Source organism: Nematolebias whitei, chromosome 5 (genome assembly GCF_014905685.2).
Source record: "Nematolebias whitei isolate Nwh7 chromosome 5, NemWhi1, whole genome shotgun sequence".
NCBI classification, from domain to species: domain Eukaryota; kingdom Metazoa; phylum Chordata; class Actinopteri; order Cyprinodontiformes; family Rivulidae; genus Nematolebias; species Nematolebias whitei.
In genome coordinates this window covers 7,005,217-7,024,521 of record NC_056502.1, presented here as the reverse complement: position 1 = coordinate 7,024,521, position 19,305 = coordinate 7,005,217, and the positions used below count along the sequence as shown (strand labels likewise).

The window sequence follows — 19,305 nt, the reverse complement described above, 5'->3', positions numbered from 1 at the left end:
GGGCGGGGTACACCCTGGACAGGTCGCAAGTCCATCATGGGAACACATAGAGACAAAAACCATTCACTCTCACACACACCTAGGGACAATTTAGAATTACCAATCAGCCTAACATGCATGTTTTTGGTCTGTGGGAGGAAACCGGAGTACCCGGAGTAAACTCACACATGTACGGAGAGAACATGCAAACTCCACCCAGAAAGCCCCCCAGACCGGGATTTGAACCGGGGCCCTGCTCGCTGAGAGGCAGCAGCTCTATCAATTGTGCCACCGTGCTACCCTCCCCTAGGCCGTTTTGAATAATAACCATTCTAAAACAAGGAATAACATTTTCCTCTAAAACACATATTTATCATTTTCTTTAACTTTTTGTCTCCTACTAAAAGCTCATAATAAGATTTTTTACCTTTTTCTTGCTTTATATATTTTTTTATTTACAAAATATTATTAATAAAAACACACAATGTGTCAGTATGTGATATACAACTAAATATTAGAACTATTTGCATTGCCACACATCTGACCTAATACAGTATAAAACAGACAATAACAACACAAATACTATATTGTAGTTTCACAGGCCTATAATGGATCCAAATCCCCTCAAACTTTTTGACTTTATTGGAGTTTGTGTTCAAATCCCAGGTCCTGCTCTCTGATTGGTTGGATAATTCTCACAGGGCTGCTGATGTTCAGGCATTTAACATCTGGGAGAAAAGTGAGACGGCGAGGCGGGAGCGAACGCGCAGTCTCAAACCCTCAGCCAATCAGAGGCAAGATAATCCTAGCCTCGTTATATGATTGGATAAAGTCCCCGTCAGTCCGCGCTGTAGAGGCGTGGCCTAAACGGCTGTAGAATTGTTTTGATTTTTCACTTCGCCTGGCTCCAGTCCTGTCACAGCAGAGTGTGGGGCGTCTCTTCGCTACGCTGGCTCTTTGGGAATACTAACAGTTTAAGCTTCAAACTAACAACTCGTTCGTTGTCTTCTTTATCGCGACTTTGAATCGCCCCAGAACGAGCGACGTGTGTTTTTGTCAGTGGAAGTAGCAGGGAGACAACAAAAGGTAAGAGCTGGTTCGCCTTGTTTTTTGTTTTTTTTTTAATGTAGTCGCAGCTGTGCTGAGTTTGCTCATTAAGGGTCTGATGATGATGATGCTCCAACTTTGACACTATAACAGCGAGGGAATCGTTCAAAAACAACACGGCAGAAGTGTTTAATTAGCTTAAATTGTTCTTCAACTCTCGCCAAGTTGAATTTTAGCTCCAGAGAAGCGGCTAGTTTTCAGCTGCCAAGTCTTATTTCTTTAATAGCAGAAATGTAAAAGCCAGCCGAGGCTGCTCGTATTCTGTCCTCAAGATGTTTCCCCTAACGTATAAACATTTCGTGTCCGTTCTTGGATAATCTTTCCTCTCATTATTGCAGTCGGTCTCTGCAGCTTGTCTTGTGGGAATCGAACCCGGAACGCTGATTGAATCCGGATATCACTTTATTTTCCAGAGAGGGCGTGCTGAATTAGTTTACACCGGATCTGCTTGTGGGAAATAATGTTAAAATAAAGACTTTGAGAGCCCTCACAATCAGAGGAGATAAACATTTATGTCTTGAGAGAGCGATAGAGAGATAATTGGATGCCTGTTTTATTATACCCAAAATGAACATTTCCCTTAAATCACCAACATGTTGGCTCCTAAATCATCCATCCTTCAGCTGCAGTTGGGTCTTGGTGCCAGAGGATCTCAGGGAACACAATGAGCTCATTGTTCTAACAGGTTTCAGCTTCTGCACGCAGGTCCATGCACAAGGAGGTTAGAAACTAATATTTCTTTCACTCCCAAGGTTCATTCCTGGGGTTATTTATGTGGAAGTCTCTGCAGCTGCACGATTTGTTTCAGCCTGTTGTGCATGAACTCTCTCAGAGGGTTTCCAGTTTCAGTCGAGGCTCACGACAATCCAACAATAAATGCATCTCGCCAGTGCACAACAGAGACGAACTACGCAATCGTCTCCGTCGATACCGGCCTGTTGGAAACCGTTTGACCCCGTATCAGCTTCTTGGTGGCGTCGTTTTACTGCTCTGCAAAAGTTTTGCAGCCCTTAAGCACATCTTACTCTGACTTTGCACGGATTAAACATTAGTACTGACTAATGCATAGTGCTCGTTGTGTTTTGATTGTTTCTGATCCAAGCAATCAGATGCTTCAATGGGGGCCGTGCAGTTGGACCTTGTGACTTCCTTCAGTTTTGCTTTATCCCCGCTCCTCTCAGCTGCTGCAGTGATTTCACAGAGCAGGGAGAGGGGAGGTTGCTTTCACGGCTTGCGGTTTCTTACCACAGCCGTACAATGACTTGGCACTCTTTTTCTGCTGTGAGAAAAATGCACGTCGTTCTGTGTGACATGTTGCTGGTGTGCTGACGAGGAGAGGAGGCACTGTTGTGCAGGACAAGTGGGATGCTCCTGCCTGAACCAGCAGATCTGTCTGTGCTCTTACTCACACTATGAGTAGTGCATACCAATCTGCATGCAGCCCTCGCTGGTGGCGGTTGTCCACACTCCAAATCAACCCTCTCGTCTTTGTTTCCCCCTCCTCTTTTACACATAATCATTAAGAAATGTCGTTCTGCTGACAAGCGAGTTAGTCATAAACGTGTGAGAGAGCAAACTACCAGCAAAGCATTCATTCCTTATCACCGCTGAAAATTGCCTCGTCTTCGTCCAGCTCTGATGGGCTCGTTGCTTAGTTAGCATGGTTAATGGTGCGTTCACTGCAGTGTGTAATTTTATTTCCAATTTCCATTTTTGTCATTTGCTTTTAGTATGAAATGACAAGAAGCCGCTGATGGAAGGACCCTGTGTGCAGATGGCAGCGTCCTAATGGTCCTCAGGGTAATGATGGTTGAAATAGGTTTCTAACCGGAGGCTGGGAGTTGTGGTCCTTGGAGGGACATTCTGTTTGACTATTTTCTTTTTCATCATGAAGATGAAGTGCTTAGTTTCTTTCCATATAAGGCACAAACTCTTATTTCACAGCTTGGGCCAGTCAGAAAAAAAAAAAAAAAACCTAAATAGTAGTGGAACAAATGAAAAGTCTACATTATATCCCACAGCGCACTTGAAGTTGCTGAATTTCTGCTCTCATCCTCATTCCCCCCCTTTCTGAGCTCGAACTCGATGGTGTTGGATGATACATTTTAGGCTGCTGTTGTGCCACCTTAACAACAGTGATTTATCTGGAGTGTCTCCGATCTCATGTGCAACTGTTGATGTCTAAAGACTGGGTTAGCGCAGTGCCGTGCTCCAGGAAGCAACAGTTAATCTTTCCTCCTCGCGCCGCGACATACGGGACTTTGTTTGGCCCTGCACCTGATAGCGGCACCGGTCTGACACCTCATACTTCATTTTGATAATGGCTGGTTACCCGTGGCAACTGTGCTGCCAGTGAGAGTCTTGGTTCTTGAAGGGCAAGAAAGGGGGAAAAGGAGATGGGCGGGGAGGATGTACACTTCAAGGTTTTCTTCACATCCCTACTTTTCCTGGCTGGTTGCATTGTAACCAGCGAAGGATGTGAGACCCCTGGGGAGTGAATTATTACCTGTCAGCCCTGCAAGCTCCCTGCCATCCATAATCCTGGGCTGACACAGCACAGGCCAGTCCAGGGCTATCTGCTGAGACCACCAGGCCTTGGCCTCAGGGTCTGGCCCTGTTTGGCCACAGCTGGTAAGAAATCACATTAACATGTTGCATCAGGCGTTACAAATGCACAACTTGGGTGCAGCAGATGGACCTGCCTCGTGCCTGCCTTAGCACGAAACGTGGCTCCTCCATCACTGTTCTGACTGTATGTATATTTTGTTTTAAACATTTTTTTTCCATAAATAAGCAGAAAACTTCTTTTTACTAGGCCTGAAAGAAAAGTTCATCGTTTTACTGATTCAGCACTCTGTATCTCAGGTGTATCAGCCTGCACGGTTTTTGTTTTAAGTCCATTTATAGATTGCCAGTGGCACATGTGTGGTACATGGTGCCAGTTTTGTTGCATCTGTTTCCAGATGTTTGGAGCAGGAGTAAGTCAAGGCGAATCCAGCACTGACAGTCTTTCCCCTCACTGATCCAGCATGAATCCTTGGCAGACTTATAATTACGTTGGATTCCAAAAGCAGGCGTGCAGTTGTATCCCTCCTGTGGTCCTGGCGTGGTTAGTCCTGCTCTAGACATTACAGTCAAATGGGGAGATGGGGAGGAAAACTTCAGAGTTCAGTCAGAGGCTAGAGGGACAAAAAAGGGGGGAAAGAGTAGAAACTGGACATGTGACAGGCTCAGTTCGAGCATCCAGACTGGCTGTCTTCTCGTGGTTTTGCCGAGCTCCTCTTCAGGAACATTAACCCCTTGTCAAACATGAGCCAGAGTTTCTTTGGCCAACCCACAACGGCCACAAGCAGCAAGCAGGAACACTTCATGACTGTCGGGTTTTTCACTTCATGAAACGCAGTGGAACGAGTCCAGCCATTAAAGGGGAACACACAACCTAAAGCGTGCATATTCAGCAAAGTTTCCAAGATTTATATTCCCAGTGTAGAGAGGATCTGATGCCCACAAATTAGAATGCCCACTTCCTTTTTTTTAAAGACTTTTGTTCTCCTTCATTTCATGCAAATGTTTAAACATGCACTGTGGTTTCTCTGTTTTCATTGTGGCTTTGTATTGAAAATGCTACAGTTGAAGCAAGAATACTTGTGGGCTCGTGCTTATTTTGTCTCTCTCCTTTCTGTAGAGGATGCCCTTTTTAAACAGAGGACACAATGAGCATCATTCATACAGCGTCTCACACATGCTCGTCTGTACGATGTAGCATGTAAACTGCATGTTCTGCCCACTGAGTGGTGTGGAAACAACATGCACAACAAAATCTCTTTTTAAAAAGAGAGAAAATTATTCAGAATTGAGCTCGTCTTTTTTCCGTGCATGTTTCATGTGATGAGGTGGAGATGGTGCAGCCTCATGTCCTCTTTTCAGTTCTGAAAACAACAATCCCATGTTTTTTATTTAATTTGTAGCATAAATTAACTGTTCAAAGACGAAGTCAACACAACAGACTCGTGGTCTTATTATGGAAAGCAAAGAACAGACTCCCCCTTAAATTTCAATCCAGTTTCAAATTGATCTATTACCTTCTGTCAGTAAATGAGAAGATGTCACTTTATAGGGACATATTGCAGCATGTTCTTATTTATACTTAAAGCAAGCCTGTAATTGTTTTGTCTTCCAAAAGATTTGATGATTACTTGGTAATGTTGGAGGACATTCTGCAGTATTCATTCATTCAACCTTTTATTTGTGCAGGTTAATCCCACTGAGCCACTCTGGGGCTCATTTACAAGAGAGACCTGATTTTAACAAAGACAACAATAGACAATCATAAAGGATGGGTACTATTTTTTTTTTTTTACAAATGAAAATAAAATGGTAATTAAAAAGGAAAAGTAGCAACAACAAAAAAAAAACATCTAGGTTGTAAGGCGGTGTAGAAAACTAAAAACAGGAACATGTCTGCATTGGTTTTTGCCAGGAACTGAGCAGATGTTTGAAACCACTTAAAGTCAAGGTCGAGAGCTTCAGATGTTTTTGCAAGATATTCCAGGAAGCAGGAGCGGAGTAGGAGAAGGCCCATTTGCCAAGTTCAGTCCTCACTGAGGGGACACTGCAGGTAATGATGTCCTGAGAGCGCACGCTGTAGCTGCACTTACGCAGTGGCATGTAGGAGGAGATGTAAGAAGGAAACAGACCGAGAAGTGATTTAAAGATTAAAATGTACCAGTGGGAGAGTCTGTGTGAAGTTAATGATGTGCAGTTAACCAGTGAATACTGGGTGCAGTGGTGTGTAGTCATAGCCAGTTATGAATCTTAGCGCACCATGCAGCACCCAACAACTGCAGGGTGCTTGTAGGGGCGTTCATGTAAATATATTTAAGGATTAACCAAACAAGGTGTTTAAAAATGTCCTGACTTCCTGCTGTGTGAAATTACACAGCTTTACTGCATACGTTCACACAGGAGGCTGCAGTAACTCTACAAGGTCCAACAGCAACGACTGCGGACTCTTTTTTTTTTTTTTTGTGGAAACACAAATTAATTAACAAAGTTGATTTTTGTCCTTTGAGAATTGGTCAAGTCTTCCATGTCTGCTGTGTATCATGATAACATTTACCTCCCACCTCTGATGTTGTTAGCTGCTAGCATTTTGCCTAGTCCAAATTCAGTAACCAACAAGACGAGCACCTTTACTTTTTGTGTTGTATTTTATTCTGTTTTTTTTTTTTTTGCATCTATAAAGTTTGTGAAGTAAATTTTTATTATACTCCAGTGTATCACAATGCTTGTTTCTCAGTTTATTGCTTGTACTGCCTCATCATGCTTTTTTGTTTGTTTGTTTGTTCTCATTTCCATCTTTATTGCTGAGCATTTTTCTGTGCTTCATTTCTCAGAGATTGGCTCTCAATCAAAGTGTGGGCGGCGCAGGAACAATTCTTTTCCTTAGACTTTCAATTTGTGTAGTTTTCTGTTAGTGAAGTTATTTTCTTCGCCTGTCCTACTGCGGCCGTCACAACTTATACTAACAGTCCAGTTACTTTCCTGTTTCCTCCAAACAAACGGCTGTTTCTTCTGGAGGAAATGTAGCCATCCATCTTTGTGCCAGAGGTTATTTCCCTGGAAAGACCTACCAGACACCCCAAGCCTTTCACCACCTCTTTTATTTGGTGTGCACTCTCTGAATGAACATCTGACACAGCTGGCTCCTGTTTTATTTCAGGTAGAGGTTGTTAGTGCTGCTTGTCACCATGATTCAGAACATGGCTGTGCTTGAGGCAAACATTAGAGGTCTCTTTGCAGTATCCCCTTTGAATCCAGATATGTTTGGCTTCTTATAACACATGTAGCTGTTAGTTGCAAAGAAAGAGGGCTCAGAAGTGCAAATAAATTATAAATTTGGGGGGGAAATCATGAAAAGAGGCTACTGTACTTGCCGCCGTACACATCGCATCAGTCCAAAAAAGTCTAATAAAGTGGAAAAAAAACATGAACAAGTTGCTTTGCCGTATAAGACGCATCTATTATGTGTCACCACTGACAATTCGTAAACGTGGGCCGGTGTTGTGCCAAAAATCGATTGGCTGCCAAATGGTGGCCGCGGGAGCGTGCACAGGACTTTAACAAGTATTTATCAAGATTAACACTTAAAAACAATAATTTATTTGCTAGAAATAATAGCGAAAGGTGTCTCAGTTTAATTTTTCCTTAATAAATTAACTATATTGGTCAAATCAGCTGCATTTCAAGAATCGATTTGTGGCTGTGGGAGCGCGCAGAGGGAGGACTCGCTGTGTATTTCTTCGCCATTTAACAAGAACAACACCTAAAAACAATTGTTTGCTCATCATTATAGTAACAGTGTCTCAGCTGAACTTTTCCTTAATAAATGGACTTTAATGGTCAAATTAACTGCATTTTGCCGCCCAGGCGAAATGCAGTTAATTTGACGTTTGCTTCAGGAGTTCCAGAGCGAGACGAAGGTGGCCTCTATGGCAAGCCGAGTGTCTCATTAATAGCCACTTTTACCTATTAATGAGACACATGGCTTGCCGTACTAGTCGAGGGCCCTCTAGTGGCTGAAAATGGTAGTGTTCAATAAATTAAATAGTCAGCTCTCAGCCAAAAATTGGGTTATAAATTTTGGGGAAAAAAACATATATTAGTCGTTTCGGTGTATAAGTCGCAGTATTTGCAAATTTATGCAAAAAGGTGCGACTTATACGACGAAAAATACGTTGACTCAAATTTGGTTTGCTGAAACTGACTGATGCACGTGAGGCTGCAGGTAAACGAGCCTGCTGTGGTACATTTCAGTTCAGCTCCCTTCTGCAGGGGTCACCACAGTGAACAAACTCACATGAAGTTCGGCGATGGACGCCGGTTGCACTTCCTGACACAATCTGGGCTCGAACCTGCAGCCTCAGGTTTACAAGACTGTGGTACTGACCACCGAGCTACCACAGCACACAGCCTGATCATCATGTTGTTTTTAATTAAAATGAACTAGACAAACTTCTCAGAAAATACTTTCAGTTTCAGTTTTTTCCAGTGATGAATGTGCCTTTTTCATTTTTGTGTGGTGCTGATCATAAAATAATCAATTTAGGTTTGATCAGTTGACTCTAAACCTTTCCGTATTAACATAATAGTTGATTTATTAGTAATGAAAGCTTTCATTAACCGTCGGCTCAATTAAACCATAGTTTTCACAAATGTTTGTAAATAAAACATCCAGTTAAAGTGGGTGGTAATTAGACTTGATGTTTAAATTTGTATTTTTCAAATTGTTGATGGGGTCTTTTTTTGTATTACAGACCAATTTTACAAACGCCCATGCTCTCAAGTCGATGTTTTACCTTCAGTTTGTCAGTATCACAAACTTCTTCACCCAAACCTCCACCATCACAGCTGCTCGCACATTTGTTACAAATTTAGAGCTCAAAGGGAAAATGGATGAAATTGTCAGTAAAGTGAAGTGTAAGGCACAGCAACAAGTATGTGATGGCCATGATGGAAAATTAAGGGATATACGTTATGTATTTAATTACCTTTTCATGAATGCAAATTGGGAGTAAAACTTTGCGATAAATGGCTCGGAAAACATTTTTAAGTTCCCTGTACGTGTTTGTGTAAACATAATGAATAAATTACAGAAATAATAAAAAAATAAAATAGGAACCAAATGTTAGTCTGCATGTGCTCTGTAAAGCTAATCTTGTGAATGTGCATGTAAAGCAGTGAAAGTGTTCATTGTGACACTTTAAGATTCAACTTTAGATAACTATTTTTCTCATTTTATTCTCTAGCTTGGTTTGTCACATTCAGTCTAAAGGTACTGGACTAACGAAATGAGGAAGGGGAGGTGCGCTGCCTAATTACTGAAGTAATTCAGAGTTATGGTCGTGTCTTATTGTTGGTTATTGTCGTTCTTTGAAATGGGAAATTTTATGGCCTTGAAATGTGAAATGAAGCAGGAAATTAAAAAACCAATGATAAGCACTTATTTCTCTTTCTGTTTTTATTTATTCAAAGCTGCTTAACCCCCCCCCCCCCCCCCCCACACACACACACACACACACACACACAGTCATAATATCAAACTCTAGCTTTCCACACACTTAACTGATGGGTTTTCATTACTTGAAATGCATATATATATATATATATTGTTTGGAAGAATTATTGCTTCTAAAATAAATAAACATTTCACTTTGAGTCCTTTTTTAAAGGTGTAACTTGAGCACGAACGTAAACGAGTGTTGGTTTATCTAATTTCCACATTTTCTCCAACTGGCAGAACAGATTTGCCTCTTTGTCTCTTGGAAAGTAGGTCAAGTCCTTCTTTTTTCTCTTGATAACTTTTCAATTTTGACTGTACAGAAGTGGGTAAACTCAGAAAGCCCTGAAGTGAAATGTTAACTGATGATTTAAGGAATTTTGATTTGATTCCCATTCGTCTGTTGGGCACTTTATTGGCTCTTTTGTGCAAAAACCTTATGCTTTGTAGATCTGACGTGTAGCTGATTTTACACAAACACTCTGCTCCACTTCCTGTTTGAATCTGTTATGCGTTAAATTTAGAAATGGTGCTCTTGCTCATAACATTTAATTTTGAATGTCTGAAGTGTTTTGTGCGTTTTGCAGGCCCCTTTTTTTAATTAGTACTTAAGCTCTCACGCAATCATTTGTGTATATTTTCGTGGTCACCATATGTGCAGTGAATATTTGGCTTGGATGCTGTCTGAGATAAGTATGCTCGCCTACACTTAGCGTGGTCATTTTCCTCTATTTCTCAGAACTACGGGCTGGTTTCCATCAAACTCTGGCTATTTTTAAAAGTGTCTTTTTGCAGGGGGAGTGGGGGTGTTTGGGGGGAGGGTTTCAGCTCATGTCTGATAATTCCAAACCAAGCTGTGGTCCAAAGTGAGTAAAGCATACCTCCTTTTCCTCCTCCCCCTCCCATATCTTAAACTCTTCCCATTCCTGTATGTGAGAGAGAGTTGGTTTATTAACCATGTGTTGACTCACCCCTGCAGCCATGCATGCATGTGTGTGGGAGAGATTGCTTTCCTGTATAAAATTAGTTTTTCAGCATGCATCACAAAGATCTTGCACAGTTCAGCAGTGATGTAATGATAAGTAATAAAAATAAATTAAAGTAGTTCTTAAATAATTGAAGCTATTCTTAAAAACAATTAGCAATAAGCACGGTGGCTCAGCTGGTAGAGCTCTTGCCTCCCAGCAAAAAGGTTGCCTGTTCAAATCCTGGCCCGGGACCTTTCTGGGTGGAGTTTGCATGTTCTCCCTGTGCACGTGTTTTTATTTTTATTTTTTCTGTCTACTCCGGTTTGCGCTCATAGACTAAAAACTTGCATCATGTCCTGTCCAGCATGCACCCTGCTTTGTGCACAATTAACTCTGGAGATCGGCACAACTCTGCATGGAAAAGTATGTTTAAAAAAAAATTGTTGGACTATGTTTTTTATTTGTCATAAAATTTTGAATTAGTCTAAACAACTGTCAAGGTCATTGTGTTGAGATCTGCTACAAATACACAGACTATTTTTGGTTTATAAAAAGTTAAATCATTTAGTTTGACCTCAACATTTTCAAGCCTGCTGCAAAGAAACGCAACACGTCTGCCTTCCCATTGTAAATCTTTGCCCTTTAAAACTAATATTTATAAATAAATCTATGCACTAGGTTATTATGCACTGTGTACTGGTGCTTGGGTTATTGCGAATGTGATGATGAGAGAGAATTATTACTGCAAGTCTGCCGACAGTGACACGGGTCAAGTTGTTTTTGCACAAAAACTGAATTGGAGTCAAGCTGTGGTGCTCCAAACATTTTAACAACGCAGAGTAATTGTGAATGGTAATTCAACATAAGTGTGTGTGTGTGTGTGTGCTCCTGCAGTGATGTGGATGCTTCACGCAATAAAACATGCTCATTACTGCGAGGCAGTAAACTTATTTTCACAAAATAAGAGAGACATGCACAAACGTGCAATAACTCTAATGAAGACGGGCTTTTTAAGAAATCTTTTTGATCCCCGTCTTTATTGCCTCCTTTTTTCTCCCCTCTGCCTTAATTTTTCCCTGAGGGATAGTTTCTGATGACTGACAGCACGAAAACCATCCGAGGGTAAACAAAAACCCAGACCGGGCTATTGCTTTAATGTCACAACTGAATGACAGGAGACTGTGACATAAATAACAGTGCAACACGCACGTTCACACTCGGGTCATGTCTGAGTCTGACAGCAGCCCTCTAGCTAAACAATGAGCGTTAGTGCTGCCCTGTAGCCGCAGGTACCAGGAGGATGGACTGTTTCAGGGCTTGGACACAAACAATTCCACAAGTTTCTCTCCTGATTGCACAACTCGTGACTCCTGGAGACTTAGTCTTGCAAAGTTTTGTTAAAATTGTAAAAATAAAAAAAACCTACAAGCAATGAAAATGTTCATCACTATGGAGCGTTGTGCTGTTCTGTGTAACTGACATGTCTACAAATTGGTTCTTCGGGGAAACGACCAAACAAACTGCATTGAATCTAGTCTTCCAAAGAGCTGGAATCAAATCATTCCTTTTTCTTGCAACGGTTTCCATTCCAACAAAGCCCATGCTCGATAATCCAGGTATACAATCCAACAATTTTCAGTCAGGTCACCTGGTTTCCATTCCAGTTTCCCCACACTGTTATTGCTACTAGATCTAGTAACGTTTCAGCTGTCCAGTGTCCACTCAGGCATCTAGTATATTAGTTTCTTCAGTGTGACAGCAGAAACAGAGAATCCTTCTCAGTTTGAAAACCATGTCATGGTTTTATTTTCTGATTTGAGTGATTCAGGTCACCAACGTATTGGCTCAGTGACACATTTAAAACTGCTGTGAATCTACACAAAGTATTTCTTAGAACTTTTCTTATCTCGTCTATTAAGTTATCCCCCAAATCAAACGTCTGGATCAAAATAAAGGGAGAATAGAGCAACTGCATTCATGGTTTACAGTAGTCCCTCGATTATCACGGGGGTGTGCGGAACGTAACCCCCGCGAAACTGGTCTCTCTTGTATACGAGTCCTCGAGGCTCCATGAGACTAACCTGTATAAATAAAGGTTTAATGAATGAATGGTAGGTGAAAAAAACTGAAGTGGGAATGCTATATTTATTTTAGTATTTATATATTTTAAGGTTTTATAAATCCTTCCCACACTCTTTCAATGTTCTAAATTCACCAACAACATACGTATATGTGCTGCACAGTAGATACTGCAACAGTTTATATTGGCACTCGTCAGTCTTGGTCCAGTTCTGATCGGCTCTCTGCAGCCATTGAGCACCAAGATGCTTTTGAGAGTCTTCCTGTGCTGGCATCAGTGCTGGTTCAATTCCCGGTCTGTTCCGTACGGCTCTCTACATCCACTGAGCGCCAAAGTCACTATGAATAAGGATCAAATTTTTTTGTCTGGTTCGGATCGGATCAAAACTTTCCCTCCGTTTTGGCAGAAAGCTGCAGCCGGAAGTACTGTTGGCTTCTGGGTAGTGTAGTTCTTTCACTGGCATTACAGTGTAGGCTTATTGAAAGAAAACTACAAAATGGCAGCGCCTCTCCAAAGTGTTTTCTTCGTTAAATTTTAATCTCATACCGTCCAAATCATGTGAGTAATACTGAAAGTTGACGATTGTTGTAAAAGCGTGAAAGTCGAATCGCAAAATAGCGAGGTACTACTGTAATTAAATTATCAATAGTCAAACTATCCAGGCACATATGTATTTTAAATAATCAAACGAGAAGAAACCATTTCAACACGCAGAATAAGTACAATGTTTTGAAGATGATGATGTAATATGTGCAGAACCAAATTCTTTTAAGAAGTGAACATTTATTTTTACAGCCTTGAGCAAATTAAATTGTTACTGTTTATAAATGGTTTCTAACACTGTCACCGACTGCACATCTGTATATTCATCTTTGTGCAAATATATACCATTTTGTTGCGCTGCTGCTTCCCTTTTATTTCAAACATTTACCTGAAAAATATTCACGACATCAGTAAAATACAGGGTCTGTATGGGTCTTAACCAACTTAATTTACAGTCGTGAATTTTGTATATTGATGCATGTTTGATGCTGGGTTTTAGCTGCCAAAGTGCACTCAGATATGATTCAGCCTGCGCCACTTACATTTACACACAAGAGCTGCAGGTTGTTCACATTACGCACACTTTAGCACACTGCACCAACAAAACCACTCATACACACGCATGCTAATAGATGGAGGTGTGTGTGCATCAGTTGGATATTAAGGCAGGACAATATAGAAGCTGATTAACTTAAAGTATAAAGTTCAGAAAAAAGAACGAGCTGGTTGGAGTCGAAAGAAGGAAAAACATACAACAGTTTAAAATGTCATTTAAGAAGATGGTCATCACTGCATGTCAATATGGGAAATAACTGCTATTTTATATTACTGCTATTATCAATCTTAACAATGAATTAATTCATCAGTTATTGCTGCATTATGGTATATTAATCCAGAAAGAATTTCAACATGTCAAAAATTATTGATGCTTCATCATAATGGCATGCAAATATAAATGCATTGTACCAGTTATAGATATGGATATATAAAATACTAACTAAAAATGAAGGTTATAACTAGGGATGCACAATATTGGATTTTTGGCCGATATCCGATATGACGACATGTTAAAACTTATTTGGCCAATAACCAATACCAATACAGATATGTTTTTTTCCTAGACCTACTTACAAAGACGTATCTTTTTCTGCTGTGGAATTAAAATATTACATTAGTCTGCATGGTCTTTGTCAATTTGACCTGCTAGCAAATGCAGATGCCAAAAAGAGGGCTGAAAATGATGCAACACTTCAACTTGTATTATGTTAAATGTCAAATTTATTCATGACGTTTACCCTCTCTAACACAACGACAACACTGAAACTGTGCAAGTTTGTAAATTTTCACAAATCTAAACTCAATCTGTTCACAAGTGACAAGTGAAAAGCATGTAGTGCATTAATAGATATACTTGACAGTTTGTTAAATTAAAAATTAACTTAAATCAGAAGCCTTTTATATTGGTGAGCTTTTTTTACTTTTATGGAATGGTTGATGTCCGATATTTAACTTTGTTGCTAATATCAGCCGATACCGATACCATTCCGATAATATCGTGCATCCCTAGTCATAACCAAGTTACCATGAATAGTAAATTATTGGATGATGCTATAGATATGAGGGGTGGGTGTAACAATACGTTTATACTTCTGTTTTTTTTTTCCTGCTTGCTTTTGTTTTAAATTTATTTTATTTTTATATAGCTTTAATATTTTATTATACTAAGTTCAATAAAGTTAACCTCAAACTAAAAAAATAATGTAAAAGAAACGAGTCACGCAGATTGCAGTGGATCGTAATAATTTTTTCCACTTCTCATTCACAAAGCATCTTAAATCTGAATAGCACAGATATGATGGGGTGTTTATAGATGTTTATAATAAAATGATTAAATCCAAATAAAATTGAGCAATCTACCTCTGTGAAAATATTTTTGAGGTTAATGCAAAAGAGAGCATTTTATTCAAACCTGTGCAGATTTCAGGGACTTGTTACTAGAAATGATGTCTCTTAACGAGCTGCAGCATCATGATCGGCATGATCTGGAAGGCTTCGCAGCTCCTCCATCAAAGCTCCTGCTGTAAAAATGAAATGTGTGAAAGAGGAGAGACAGACTAACGAACTGGTCGTGCCCGACATGTGCTGAAGACACAGGTCACTTACTGCACAGAGGCGGTCTATTCACAAGGAAGATCTTTTTAATTAGGCTATGTTCTTTTAATTAACCAGCCAGAGAAACGTCCGTGTCCATTTGTCACCATGCTTTGCTCAGGCGCAGACGGGTGAAAATACCCTCTTTTGTCTCCTCACAGTTCCAGAGGTCCCTGCTTCTCATTATACACCCTCATTCACTGAAATGTATTTTTTCCTTCTTCCTCTTTAGATTAGCATGATAATACCCCTTAGAGGGTAAGAAAGTGGTGAAGAGCTATTGCAGGACTGCTCGTCAGATTCAATGTGTTCAAGACCGTGCTATTATCATACTGAATGCACCATCAGTTAAACTAACAGCCTGAATTCCAACATTTATCTCCAGTGTCAGAGAATCACTGTCAATTGCACGGGGAGCTCAATGGCAAATTACAGGGTATGTCTTGCTCCTTGGTGCCTGGATCCTTCCCAGTTGCAATCATGCTATTCTAATTCTGCCCCCCCTCATGTAGTGTCCATAATAGAAAAGAAGGCTTCCCATCTCTTTGGATGAGAATTGAAATTTGAGTGAGTAAATGTGTTCATTTACACGCTGCCATTTCCCATGAAACCTGAATACATCTCCAGCTTTTCCCTGGAGCTGCAGGGGCAACACGGGGGGAGGAAAGTCTCTGCTGGAGTTTGTAGTTCTGTTTCCAGAGACTAGGTCGCATGCAGGTCAGGCCACCTTGAACTCCTCAGCTGGATTTATTGTGTTGGTGGTGGACGAGGTCAGGTCGCCCCCACTCCCCTCAACACGAGGACTTTGTTAGTGTCGGACACAGAGCAGATGCTGGCGGCACAGACAGACCCCTGTCAAACTCTCTGAGGAGAACGCCACAGGGGTCAGAGGTCGCGTGTTGAGGGTGGAGGCATGACCCAAATACTGATTGATTATTCTCAAGCCCATATCAAGGGAAGGGGTCAAGCCTTTCACCCTCACCCCCCGTGGAGATGGAGAAAAAGTGAATTTGGCACAAAGGAGGAGGAAACCTTCTTGGTCACAACTTCTTTGACTCTGCTGCTCAGATCAACTGTACACCTTCAGGCGGTCTGTGTTTTCACTTTGCCTGAAACGAGACACCCGACCACATGTTTCCCCTTAACGGACAGCTGAGGGGAGAAAGGGCACGAGTGTGGTGTGTTTGTCATTTGGTGGGAGACAGAAGAGGCCACACTCCCCAGTTCCTCTGTGAGATTTATTAGTTGTTCAAATACACAACCATGCTGGCCATTGGCGATTATCTCAATCATTCTATTTGTGCAGTTCAAAGTCCACCAAAATTGACCTACTGGGTATATTATTTTTTAAATCACAAAAGTAAAAGCGTTTGTAGTTTATAGTAATTGTTCCCATTAGTGTTATTACTGCCATAAACACTAAAGTGGTGATAAAAATCCAGACTCTTGAGTAACCACGATTAGATATAAAGGTAAACTAAATATTCAGAAGTTTCTTTAGATTCATCTTTCTTTACATACGTGTATGTGTTAGATTAACTTGGGACACTTAACTTAGATTAATTGGGGCAGCTGTGGCTGAGTGGTTAGAGCAGTCGTCCTCCAATGGGTGAGTTGGGGGTTTGATTCCGACAGCAGTTACATGTTGAAGTGTCCCTGGTCAAGACACTGAACCCCTCATTGCCTCTGATGTGTCCCCCATTGGTGTATGAATGTGATAAAGCTCTGATTAGTCTCTACAGATTCCGATTAGCTTTGTAGAGATCTAGTAGAGTGCTGTATGAATGTGTGTGTGGAGGTAAATGAGGACACAGGTTGTGTTGTAAAGTGCTTTGAGTATCTTGACTAGATAGAAAGGTGCTATACAAGTACAGTCCATTTACCATTTAACTGTCTTTGCTTTAAGTCTCTATAGAATTACAAACGTACAACTTTCTAATAAGTACTTATGTGACAACTTCTTTTTTTCTCTTTAGTCTATTTTAAAACATTCTTATAATTCAGTAAACTACAGGAGATTAATTTTGTAAGTGTATAAAGTGACAGCACATGCATAACGAATGTGGTCAATGTGATGTTCAGTATTGTACGTTGGCGACTTTAACATGTGAAATGGTGAAACTTAACTTTTTTAATACTCAATTACTAAAATAGGTCACACTGGCTGGATCCTTAATCAGCATATTACCACCAACTTATAGGTTTGGTTGATGAGTAAGAAGAAAGAACATGGTATAACTCATTATTAATAGTGCATCATCAGACATTTTGTTTTTGCGATGAAAACATTTGTGCTTGGCAGACTGTTGTTTGACTGATTTGGGGAAAAACAAAAACAAAAAAAAACTTATTTTTCATAATGTACATCTTTATTACCAGAGACTTATCAGTCTTCTATGATCAAACTATATGAAAAATGATTATTTATCACTCTGATCACCTTACAGTCTTAGTGCACCACAGTTTAATAAGTCAAGACCAACTTAAAGTGGTGTTGAAGGAGGGACACGGTCTGACTGTTGTTTGTTGTGACCAAAAGTTTTAAGAGGAATATAAATTGAAAGGTGGTACCTGCAGGGTTTGAAGCACACGCATTCTTCATTTCAAACACCTGTAGTGTTTGAAATGAAGACACTACCAAACAGGAGCTTTTAGAGTCTCCAGAATGTCACTAAAGGTGCTGTATGATGCAGTAACCACCCATGTCTCCTTTTCTCTGTACGTTTTCTGCTTGAGCCTTTTCAATTCAAAGTTAGACTGTGACTACTTTTATTCCCCGTGTCTAAAGGCGTGAAGTAATTACCGGTATGTTTTCACCCATTCCTGAGTGTGTGCTCATGTATTGTTTACAAAATCTCTCATGAACCAGTTGATGGATTCAAATAAAATCCCCAGAAATTGATCATTTAATATAAATCTCCAAAGTGTCATTTGAAGTCAACCTCATTAAGATGTTGGCTACGGCTAAGAAACTTTAGCAAATACAAATTTGCATATAACACTGCTAATTTGCCAGATAGATGGTTACATTTCAAAGTAAAGTGCTATGTGTTGTCATCATTGTATGTTCCCATACAATGGCAAAATTGTTTTTTTGTATTTAACCCATCACATCTAGGTGGAGCAGTGGGCAGCTATGTAAGCACCCGGGGAGCAATTAGGGATTAGGTGTCTTTCTCAGAGACACCACGACATAGGATTGGCTTGGTATGAAATCTGGGACTTTCGGGTCCTGAGTTGGCTGCCCTGCCTCTACCCCATCTTGGCCCCAGATTTTGGTGTGGTAGTGGCTGAGAGTCATTCCCGACACATACTTTAAGTGCTACACATTGCACAATATCTGTCCTTACTTTGGCATTAACTGCAAAGTCAACACTGTCTGTAAACTTTCAAACTGTTTTATGAACAACTTAAGACTTTTTAATTAAGCTCCCAGAACATGATCGTTGACTGTACGTCAAAAATAATTGACATTAGCAGTCAGTCTAATTTAAGATGGCTTCTGCAGCTACATCTTATCAATTTTACCAATGCTGAGCTAAACTTGATGTGGTAGAATCAAAGTCTTTCTCAACACAACAGGGTCTTCTCTTACTCTGCTCCTGTATCCTGGAATTCCTTGCAAAAAGATCTGAAGCTTTCAACCTTGACCGCTAAGCGGTTTTAAACTACTACTCTTCCTGGTGTAAACCAACAGATGTTCCAGTTTTTAGTATTATACATCACTTTATAATGTAGCTGCTTTTGTTTTGCTTTTTATTTAATTTCCTCTGTTTGCTTTTCATTTTATATGCTTTTTATATGATTGTCTATTCTTGTCTGTACCTCATCTGTGTTCTTTGTTTAAAACAGGTTTCTTGTAAATGAGTCTTTGTGACTCAATGAGACTAACCTGTATAAATAAAGGTTGAATGAATGAGGGAAAAAAAGTCTCTGAGCACCAGTGACAATTTTAGCTTCTTTTTGGGGTTGCTCAAGCAACGCCACCTGTATCAATCCAGTTGACTCGTCATCAACTGACCCAATTGGTAACCCCTATTTGTCCCTAAGTGAAATGCCCCCTTACATGCAAGAGCTTTTTATTTTTTTTAAATTTTTTTGGGGGGGGTGGGGTGGGGTTGAGAAGTGGAGTGCTACATCTGTAGCACCTTAGCTAGCGTGTCTGTATTGTGTGCCGCAATACAGTTGTCGTCAGTTGTCAGCCGGGGGTGGGGGGGTGTTGGGATGCGTGACAGAAGCGGAGCGTACTCTATTCACAACACAAGGAGAGCTGTTGGTCAGGCTACTTCTTGATGCTCTCTAAAATTATTATTGAATCAAGTGTTTACTTATGGAGGTAAACGTACCTGTTTAACGACCCGTTAAAATACACCAGAATGCAGGAAATAGCATGTACTTTTAAATTTTCTGGGGGAGGA

The 19,305-nt window shown here is 40.4% G+C and overlaps 1 protein-coding gene across 1 annotated transcript in view; it reads left to right on the top strand.

Moving 5' to 3' along the window:
- Positions 1 to 906: 906 nt before the first annotated feature.
- Positions 907 to 19,305, top strand: part of sema6e (sema domain, transmembrane domain (TM), and cytoplasmic domain, (semaphorin) 6E) — a 193,360-nt gene continuing 174,961 nt past the window's right edge. Inside the window, exon 1 of the mRNA XM_037676120.1 lies at positions 907 to 1,065. The gene's annotated coding sequence lies outside the window, so the exon portion shown is untranslated. The remainder of the gene's footprint in view (positions 1,066 to 19,305) is intronic.